The sequence below is a fragment of the Phacochoerus africanus genome, chromosome 4, assembly GCF_016906955.1.
Source record: "Phacochoerus africanus isolate WHEZ1 chromosome 4, ROS_Pafr_v1, whole genome shotgun sequence".
Lineage (NCBI taxonomy): Eukaryota > Metazoa > Chordata > Mammalia > Artiodactyla > Suidae > Phacochoerus > Phacochoerus africanus.
In genome coordinates, this window is record NC_062547.1 from 20569974 (window position 1) to 20577800 (window position 7827).

Consider the following 7827-nt stretch of genomic DNA (forward strand, 5'->3'; position numbering starts at 1 on the left):
CAGAACCATCTCAGGGGTTTGTCCGGGCTGCAGTTTTAAAGGCTGAACAGAACACTCTCAGGATAGCGACTAGATGTTTGGTCTCTTATCAAGGGCTAAGAATTTCCCTGCAGGAGGAGTAGGGGCCACTGGGAGCAAGTGCTGAGATGGAGAAGGAGAGTGTGAACTGAATTGATGGCTGATTCTCCTGGCACTGGAGAGAACCTGGAGCTTACTTGTTTTCTGTACTGCAAATGACAATCTCTTACCCATGAAAAGTGACAAACTGCAAGTTACCACCAGCCCTGCCCATTTGTTGAACACGTACCATGTGCCAGGCACTGTGATAGGTATTTTACACACATTAGCTCACTTAATCCTGTGTCAGTGGGTATCTCTGTTTTGGGAAAGGGGAACCTGAAGCTGGGAATGAGGAGGAAGTTTTGATGAGGTCTACCTGTGTTCTTGCCCTTTGCTGCCTTAAGTTTGCTGTTGACCAGGACAGGCTGATTGTTTTATGAATGCTCTTTAAAAAGAAAAATCCAATATGTTTTCTGTTAACAGCTGCTGCACAGCAAAATCTGTGTTTCTTTTTTCTAGAGCACACTGCTAGACTACACTTCCCAGCCTTGCTTGCTGGTACAAGTAGCCACATGACCTAGTTCTAAACAATGGAAGATGAGCAGAAACAAGGCCTATCATTTCCAGGTGGTCTTCTCCTAGTAGCTAGTTGCCATGGAGATTTTCTTTGGGGTAACAGAACCTACACAAGAAAGATGGTGGTATCGATTAGAGTAGTTCCTTGAATGACTGTGTAAAGCAGGACCTTAACCCCCTACTCCATGCACTCCACAATCGGTTCACTTCCTTATATTGTTACATACATAACATGACATGTAAACTTCTTTTAAGTTTAACTGCCATACATTTGGGACCTAATTAAAAATTTATTTATTTCTTAGGTTGCTTACATAATACAGAATGTGATATTTTTATCAAGAGGATATGGCAGGACTGTTTCAATACAGATTGAGTGTGGGTCAAAGGGATTTGCAGATGGAAACAAAGCCTGTATTCACACAAGGGATGGGTATCCTCTCTTGGGTGTGCTTAACGGAAGTTTCAGGGCATTTGCAAAGCCTAATAGATTCAAACCTATAGAGAAAGAAGATGAAGGTCCTGCCCCATTGCTTAGAGAGCAGCCGAACTTTTACTTGCATAAGAAACTTTTCCTAGAAATAGTAACACTTAGACTTCTATTCCCATTTAGTGTATCATCAACTTTACTTGGTGGTGGCAGCTTTATCTGGTAATTAGATCATGACAATAGCAGGTTCTACTTAATTTAGGGCTAGAGGATCCCAGAACTTTCTTTAATCCTGTGTCTTTTGAAAAAACCTTCTGAGGCAGGAGGCAATTGGTATCTCTGTGGATCTGTTGTTTCTATTGTATCTGGTAGATTAAAAGGTCTACCCAGAAAAAAAGGATGGTTTTAATGAGCTTATGGATTGGAATCACAGGGTGGGGTTTGGTGAAGACTTGCCTATGAGGAAACTTAATGCTTAGCTAAGTGCCTGGCTGGAATTCTTTAGTTTATTTTAGGAGAAGGGCTAACAGTTAGGGGACTTTACATCATCTGAAGTAGGTAGGAGGAGGAGACGAAGAAAGACTATTTCTTCTTCCTTTGGTTCCTGCTTGCCCTTTGGTGTTCAAGATTGTGATGGAGGTGAGATGGATGCTGCAGTAAGGCGAGAACCAGAGGCCACACAATGCTAATTAGATGTGGAAATACTTGAAGTAGTTTTTTGAGGGCTTGATGATAATACAGTAATTTCAGTTTTTAATATCCATGATTACAATATATCCAGTTTTTCCAGGAATTTGCTCAAATGTCCTGATCATTTCTATGTATCCCTTGATAGCATCCCTTCTCCTCATCCCCACAGGAAGTTGGTTGTGTCCTCCATTATGTTTGCATCACAATAAATAAATACATCTTTTAGAACACATATCAAATTAATGAATTATTTGATAAATTTACTGACTTAGCAAAAATTTCTGGAGCACCTACTCTGTGTCAGGCAATGTGGAGGACATTAAGGATATAACAATGAATTCAAGGCAAGTAGCTGACAAGCTGGTAGGGGAGACTCGGAAATGCATTAACAATTGCAGGGCAATTGTTATGGGTGTCATGACTGAAGTATGCACAGGGTTGGTGGAGGGTTAGTGAGAGATGCATCTACATCACACTGTAGAAGGTACCCAGGAAAGCCTCCTGGATGGGATGATGCAGTGTCAGTTGAAGTAAACCCATAGGAGAATTGGGAGTTGGCAGGTCAGGGGGAACCTGTTTGAGGCAGGGGGATGGGCATGGGCAAAGACATGGAGGTGAAAAAGAGCCCGATGCATTTCAAAAACTATTATGCAATTTTGCGGGCAATGAGCGTGGAGGAAACATAGGCAACATTTTGTAATTGTGGAATTTTTGTATCTATCTTTTCTTGCTAGTTTTCGAGTTCAGGGATCATACTTTGTATGTCTTTATAACCAGGTATCTGGAACACCAGGGGCTTCAGGAAGTTTTTGTTAAATGAATGAGAGTTGGCTGATACTGAGTCACTGACATCTGCTGGTCTTAACTCTCAGAGCTGCCGGTCTGATGTCTAGACGAGTAGCCTCTCAAGATAGGATGAGCAGAGATTCCTCCAGCTATGAAACAGCTCCAAGCTTCTTTGCAAATGACAAAGAGGAGCACTAAATATTTAATGCTTAAAAGTTAAATATTATTATAAAAGTAATTTAATATAAATGGCTTTCAGCAAATCTTCATCCATATTTCATGACTGCAGTGGGTGTCTGGGTTCTAGTGTTTGTGAGCAATTAATTTTAATGGTTACGTGCCCTCAATTTCTCCTTAGCAGACACACCCCCCCACCCAGGTCCATCAGGAAAGAGCCAGACATCAGATATTGCTGTGGACGGAAAGAGACACAGAGCCCTGAGATAAGGTCTCCAAATGACACATTAATAGGCATTTGGGAATTGCTAAGTGGTACATAAGCAGTGATGCTCTAAAACTCTGGAGTATGATGTTGACCTGGTGACATGATGTCTTTATTCCCCCACTGAATCGTTCTCAGTGTTAGGTGTTCCTCCTCTGTGATTCCATAGTGCCTTCGTGATACTTCCTTATAGCAATAATAATTATGATGATGACTCTCATTCATTGAGAGAAACCACACTGAGACTATTATATTCTATTGCAATAACCATGGAAAATTGATAGTTTATTCTCCATTTTTTATATAAAGAAACTGAGGCTCAATGAATGAATTTGCTCAGCTTCCTATGGTATTTTGTTGCTTTTTGTCTCTTTGGATTATGACTTCTATATCAATAAGGATCTCATCATATTCTCTCTTGTAACCCCTGTAGCACAGTGAAGGGGGTAAATGTACTCAGTGCATACTCAACACATATTTGTTGAATGACTAAATGAAAAAAGACAAGAATCAGTACTGTGAAATTCTTATTATTATATTAGGTACTTGCCACCACACAAAGATCTCTTAAAGAAAAATCCTTTCTGGGATTGAAGGGAGGGTCGACTTTCTCTAACGCAAGTATCCTCAAACTGCAAATATCCTCTTGGTGGTTTGCAAGAGGGCTAGGGTGCAAAAGTGAGCACTGTATCTTCTCTCCTCTAGGCTTCAGATTTCAAAGTAGTAAGAGGCTAGGATTAGAGACAAGGGATGCTGATTTAAGCATGCTTTTCTTGATTAGATCTTCAACTCTGCCCTAGGCTTACCCTCTTTCTCATGCTACAAGGGTCACCTTTTGATGGTATGGAAGTCCCAACTTTGGCAGTGATGGGGAAGAGGGCTGTAGAATTGCATAGTTTTCTAACACTCTTATATTTGGGAAAACACTCTTATCTTTGGTATTGTACACCTGCAACTTCTTTGCCTTGAATAGTTTATCAGAGATTGAGGCAAAACATATGCAAAGTGATGCAAATATAGTCAGTCCTCCTAAATGAGTTACTGGGGTCAAACAGCTTGCCCTTTGCAGTTTTCCACCAAGTGCTCCTGGTTGCCTTATAGGAGAGATCAATAAAGGTCAAAGTGACTTTAGTCAGGGGAGGGTGAATGCCAGAGCACAACCTAAATTCCCAAATTATGTGACATATACCAGTTGGAGGCCATACTGTTCAATTCCATGGACATTTATTTCGTACTTTGTGCCAGGTGCTTGGGGTCCCTGGCCAAGATTTGCAGGGTCCCATAGTGAGATGGCTGTGGCAGATAGAGACCAAGGTGGGTAGCAGAGAGATGCAGTGCTTTTGAGAATTGTTAACTCTTCGTGGACAAAGTATGGGGAAGGGAGACCTGGAGTGGGCAAAAAACCTTATAGAGAGGGGCCTGGGATTCAGAGAAGTTGAATAACTTGCCCCAAGTCACACAGCATGTCAAGGGCAAGACTGGGGTTGAAACTTTGGTTGTTCTAAGGGACAATGTTACAATTGCTTACTGATGAAGAACATGGGCTGTGGAGTCATAGGACCTGGGTATAGACCCTGACCTGTCTTAGTCTTGGGACCTTGGGCATTTTACATAACTTTTTTGACCCAGAGTTTTTTCAGCCTCTCTTGATGTTGCTATTTCAGAGAGCGGTTATGAAGGTAAAATGAAGTACATTGGGAAGGTACTAATAACCTTGCTGGGCATCTGGTAAGCACCAATTAAATGACAGCTATTAGAGTCTTCTAAAAGGTATGGATTCCTTTGTCAAAGCCCAACATGGGAACAAGCATTGGGAAGCAGGAAGTCCTACAGAGTCCTAAACAATGTAGGCCAGGGCAGGTAAGACAGCCAGGTTAGGGCCTGTGGTTCTCAACCCTGCTTGCCATTAGCACCCTCTGGGGAGATTTAAAAACATGATGATTTCTGAACTCTACACTCAGAGATTCTTATCTCTGCAACCTTAGTTTCTAAAAGACTACCATGGATGCCCACTGTGCATTAGGTTGAGAATCACTGGATTGGCCCATCCTAGGAGACAAATGGTTTTGATGGTGAAGCACTGTTCACCCCCACCACCATCTCAATATCACTGAGTTCTCTGCTAGCGGGTCACCAGTGAGTGTCCTACAATGGCCACTGTTGGGAAGTATTGATCATTTGAGAGTGCTGACAGAGGAGTCAGAGTGCTAACTAACCAGGCAGCCACGGACACTGCCCTGAAGGGACATGATCCAAGTGGCATTGATGGGGTCAAGCCCCAGGTTGATCTGTGGTGACAAGAGGTGACAAATTCCAATAACAGGCTTGGAGAGGCTGGCAAAGCTGTCATATCTATAGGTCCAAAAGTGCAATGTGTGTAGACCCTGGACTTCCTAGGTCTCTTCTCAGTCTGTTGCACCAGGGTCAATTTTTCCAGAACAGCAGCTGGCAGTCATTATGTCATGGCATGCTTGTATGTCCTAATCAGTATAATGTTTTTGTTACTATAATGAAGAACACAGCTTTGCAAGTGATTTCTTTTTAAATGTCATAGTAATAACTATTAGAAGAGGATGAGGTTATCTTTATTTTTCTTTTTCAGCGTTGCCATGCCAAGGACAAAGTGCCATGCCATGAACAAAGAGCAATGGCCCCCTTACTGCTCTGTTACATTTAGCCTTGCCCTTCCTTTCCTTCTCCACCCAGCAGCCAGAGTAATCGTGTCATTCTCCTGCTTAAATATGCTGGTGCTGTCCTATTGTACTAAAAACCAAATGCAAATCCCTTCCCCCAGCCTCAAGACCCTGCAGTAAATGCTACACCTCTCCACACCCTCTGGACCACTACCCTTGAGCGCCAAAGAGTGCTGAGTTCTTTCCTACCTTTAGGGAGTTGTTGTTTTCTGCTCCCTCTGCCTAGAATTCCTTTTTCTTTCTTTCTTTCTTTCTTTCTTTCTTTTTTTTCTTTCTTTCTTTCTTTCTTTCTTTCTCTTTTCGCCGATTTCTTCCTTCTTTCCTCATTCTTTCTTTTTTTCTTCGTCTTTCTTTCTTTCCTCTTCTTTCCTTCCTTCTTCCTTCATTAATTCATTTGCCTTTCTTTGTCTTTTTTTAGGGCGGCTGCTCATGAAGAATACAGAATTCACTTTCTATCTTCTCTCTCTTTCTTTCTTTCTGTCGTCTTTCTTTCTTTCTTTCTTTCTTCCTTCTTGCTTTCTGGAGGTCTGTCCTTCCGTAATCCTCCTTCTTCCTTCCTTCCTTCCTTCCTTCCTTCCTTCCTTCTTTTCTTTCTTTGTCTTTTTTTAGGGCTGCACCTGCAGCATACAGAAGTTCCCAGGCTAGGGGTCAAACTGGAGCTGCTGTTGTCAACCTCCACCACAGCTACAGCAAAGCTAGGATCCAAGCCGCGTCTGTGATCTACACCATAGCTCATGGCAAGGTTGAATCCTTAACCCACTGAGTGAGGCCAGGGATCAGGCCTGTGTCCTCATGGATACTAGTCATATATGTTACCACTGAGCCACCACAGGAATTCCTTCCTAGAATTCTTTTATCTTGGCTCTTCACGTAATGGAACGCCAGTGTTATTTTTATGGAGAGGACTTCCCTGATCACCTGAGCTAAAACAGCCTTCCATGCTTTCAGTCCCGAGGCCCTTTTCTACCATCTTACCTGTTGGTTTCCCAACAATGATCACCACTGTTAACAACTAAATCTTACTTTTTACTGGTATATCAATGTATAGCAGCTATTCTCACCAGTATAATAGGACTGCTATGAGGCTGGGCCCTTGTCTAACTTATTTACCATTTTATTGCCAGCACCTAGCAAAGTACCTGACATGTGGTAAACATGCAATAAATATTTGTTGAAAGAAAGAATGAATAGTGCAATAATTCTGTCACTCTTACTCACACATTCTGAAATACTTTCTAGAGAGGAAAAGAAAGAGGGGATGAATGATAACTTATTTGCTGTAAATTATACATAAACTGACTAAGCCTACAGAACATTATTCAGTCAACAAGGGCATATCAAGTATTTTCTCTGTATGGCATTGCAAATACAGCAAAAAGTAAGGCACTTGAGAGTTCCTGTAGTGGCTCAGTGGTTAACAAACCTGACTAATAACCACGAGGTTGTGGGCTCGATCCCTGGCCTCGCTCAGTGGGTTAGGGATCTGGTGTTGCCGTGAGCTGTGGTGTAGGTCACAGACTCTACTTGGATCCCATGTTGCTGCGGCTGTGGGGTAGGCCAGCAGCTGTAGCTCTGATTGGACCCCTATCCTGGGAACCTCCATATGCCTCGGGTGTGGCCCTAAAAAGACAAAAGACAAAAAAAAAAGTAAAGCACCAATGTCCCTGTTCTTATGAGTCTATAGCAAATATTAGCAAACAAATTAAACAAGACTATTCCAGCAAGTAATGCATTCTAAGAACTCATTCATAACAGGATGCTGTGGTCAAGAATGATCAGGGGAATGCTACTCTAGAGAGTTTAGTCAGGGAAGGCTTCATTGAAGAGGGGGCATGTGGGGAGGCTCCCGGGAATGCTGCATCGCTATATAGATGTTAAATAGCTTGTGTGTATAAAAAAAATACTTTCAAAGTCACTGCTCTAGGAGATACTACTCAAGTTTTAATTAGAATCCACTTAAGTCAGGCACTAGTTTGTTCCCTAATAGTCATTGGCACTGTCTTGGGTAATTAACAGCTCTTAGATTTGGAGGGGAAAATAACCTAATTATCTGCCCGACCTTGATTTTGTGAGTGCTCAGTCAAAAGATATGAAAGGGGCCAGGATCCAGCTGGGTGGTAGAGACAGGTGGACCAGGCTTGATCTGGCCA